This window comes from Orycteropus afer, unplaced genomic scaffold (assembly GCF_000298275.1).
Source record: "Orycteropus afer afer isolate SDZICR_OR568_19922 unplaced genomic scaffold, OryAfe1.0 scaffold00655, whole genome shotgun sequence".
In the NCBI taxonomy this organism is placed as follows: Eukaryota; Metazoa; Chordata; class Mammalia; order Tubulidentata; family Orycteropodidae; genus Orycteropus; species Orycteropus afer.
In genome coordinates, this window is record NW_006922242.1 from 510,102 (window position 1) to 513,624 (window position 3,523).

Consider the following 3,523-nt stretch of genomic DNA (forward strand, 5'->3'; position numbering starts at 1 on the left):
TCACTAGGTAGTGCAAAGGGTTAATGCACTCAGCAGCTAACCAAAACTTTGGGGGTTTGACTCTACCCAGAGGGGTTTTGGAATCAACTGGGTGCCAACTGTTATAGTAGTTATAAAACTACTCAAAACAAATTAGAGGGGAGAATAGAAGCAGCTTCTATAAGTCTCTTGAAAGAGAAATAACAAGGAGATAATTATAATTCTGTAGGATATATTCCCATGCTTTATATTTTATCTGTCTATAATTAATATGGGAGCTCTGGTAGTGTAGTGCCTAAGGCACTTGACTGCTAACCAGAAGGCTGGCGGTTCAAATCCACCAGCCATTCCTCGGAAGGAAGATGGGGCAATCTACTTCCAAAGTGATACTGCCTCGGAAACCCAAGGAGGGGTTGCTATGAGTCAGGTCCGACTTGATGGCACATAACAACAACAACATAATTAATATACCAATACATAAAAAGTTTTTGAGTTTTTTAATTCAACCCTTCTATTGTGTTATCTTGACCAACTCTATGCTTCATGTCCTTATTTATAGGAAGTGGATAAAAATGTGCCGAGCCTTCACTCAGCTATAAAGAGGTTATTTTTAAAGAAGTTTAAAGCATGAGGCAAATCTTAGTACACAGGTCAAAGGGTTTTGTATACAATCACTACAAATTCTTTCAATGCATCTATAGCATAAGCCACATTCATATCTGTTTTACTCTTGTTATCTCACAAGAATCATTGGTCCCTTAAAAACATGACCTTAAAAAAATCTTTTTAATTATGTGTTGACAGCAGCACTATCTTGCTCCCTCCTTCTCCAGTTCTCTTTCCTCCCCCAACAGAAATAACACAAATACTCATGTTGGAAGATAATTTTGTGCTACCATCTATGACCAAAACTTTAAATCTCAACTGAGAACTTCATATTACTGAGATAATTAGTGAATTTTTGCCCACAATACCAAGGATAAGCAAATAACGATAGTGGTCATCACTATAGACTTTATTCAATATATTTTCCTATCACCCACAGGGTTTTTTGCTGAATTACTAACAAATTTTATCATACATTCAGTCTTGGGTGTATCCCTGCTATCTAAAACTTTGTAGTTTCACATTTTCATTGAATTCATTTCTATTGCTATATTAATCAAAGTCCCAAGCAAGATATTTACAGAATATTCAAAGGATTGAACTGAAAAGCATTAATAGAAGGATTATTTACAGAGAGTAAATCTGTGGCCTGTCAGAGAAAAAGCAAGGGGAATAAATACTCTGACCTCTCTTTCATCTCATCCTCTGATCTCCCACCAATACCTCCTATCCACCAGACTCAAGCAGACTTGCTGAAGGGGCAGGGAGGAAGCATATTTTGACCTCCTCTAACTAGACAAGAAGAAGACAGAATCATCAGCAGCAGCACAAGGGCTGTTCCTGAGGCCAGACATGCCACAACTCTCCAGCCCTCTTACCAACCTTGACACAGCCATCCCTCCCACAGTACCCATCATCTCTTTGCTGGGTTTGATAATTTGCTGCAGTGACCACAGAGAACTTACATTTATTAGGGAAGCAACAGGCTACAATTCAAGTTCAGGAACACACTCAGGATACAGTTCCTTGATCAAGACAGTCTTCCCTCTGCTGTGCCCTTAGACACACCTCTCTGGCCCTTGGCCTCTCAACCTGGCCTCTGCCTCTGTGGGCCAGGTAAGCCTGCTGCTCTGTCCTGTGCCTCTTGGTTCCACTGCCACCATCTCTCAGCCAGTTGTCTCTCTCAGCAGACAGTGAGAGTCCCCCACTCTGCCTCTAGGAGGGCTCATTTTAAGCCTGGCAGAGTGACAAAACTAACCAATCCCTAAGTCATAGTTCCACAGACCTGAGACCAGAATGAACTTTCCCAGAAGATTACTTAGTGCTGCGCCAACAGAAATACCCAAGTGGATTACTTTTAACAATCAGGATTTTAAAAGCAGCTACTCAATTGTTCATAGCAAATTCCACCACTGAGTTAATTGCCAGTCTCATTATAGGAAATAACTACTACCAACTGCCCAGTCAAGTTGACACATATTGACATGGTGTCCCACCCAGTAAACTGGTGGTAGTTACAAAAACTATGGCTAGAAAAGCCATACCATGCAGCTCATTATACTGCAAGACCCCAGAGGGCAAGCAACCCTGGGCAGTACAAGCCATATCACCAAGCCTCCTGGGGCACAGAGCAGAGTATGTACAATGGACTATACCCATAGATGGAGGCCATTCACAGGTTCAACATCATGGACTTCTCTTCCCTAAGGTTTGGGTACCACCAGTGCCAAATTCTACCCTGCCAATGGCAAAGACAAAGTTGAGCTATTAATGGTATCACTGCTACAGGAGTCTAGTCAGCTGAATGGTAGGTAATTTACATTGGATACTTCTTTCATAGAGTGAGTAGATTTCTAATGAACACTATACACAATAATGAATTTTGAAAGAGAGGGGGGGAAATGCTGCAAAGGGAATGCAAATTCTCAAAAGATAATTTGTTAATAACTTTAAGATGGAGAAAGTCTCCTTAAGAAAAGACATGAAATGCAAAGGCTCCAGGAGGAAGATTAATTTTATTATGCAAAACTTTTAAACTTTATTGCAAAAGATAACATAACATTAAAATGAGCAGCAGATAAGAAAATACTTGCAACAAATAACAATAATGTAACTGCTTCATGTAGTGCTTATTATGCACCAGATTCTGTTCTAATGTGTCCTAATTAATCTACAACAGCCATGTGAAGTCAGTACTATTATTGTGTTTCCCATTTTGCAGGCAAGGAAACTGAGACATAGAGATGGTGAGTAATTTGGCCAAGATCACAGAGCTAGCAAACCAAGATTATAATCCAGAAAACCTGGCTTCAGGGAATATACTTTACTCTGACATTGTGGATTGAATTGTGTTCCACCAAAGATATGTTGAAGAGAGCTCTGGTGGCATAGTGCCTAACGTATTTGACTGTTAACCAGAAAGGTGGCAATTCAAACCCACCAGCCACTCCTCGGAAGGAAGATGGGGCAATCTATTTCTATTTCCATAGTGAAACTGCCTCGGAAACCCAAGGAGGGGTTGCTATGAGTTGCATCCAACTCATCGGCAGTGAGCTGAGGTAACTAAGTCACCTATACCTTATACCACCTCCCATTCTTTTAATACTTCCTGAAATAGACACTGAATCTACATCCAGAATATATAAAGAAATCCAAAATGAATTTTAAAAGTAAGTCAAAATGGGCAAAACTTTTAATACACAATTCACAAATGAAAAATTGAAAATGAATAAAAAACATGGAAATCTCAACAGTAATAAAAGAAATGCAATTTTTTTAAATGAGATGTCACTTTTCCCCTTTACATTAGCAAAAATTAAAAAGATAGATGTCATGTATTAGCAAAGCCACAGGTTGAAATGTAAATTGGTAGAGCTTTTGTAACAGTATATAATAAAATGTTAAATAACTATTAATTCAAGGCTCATCAGTGTTCATT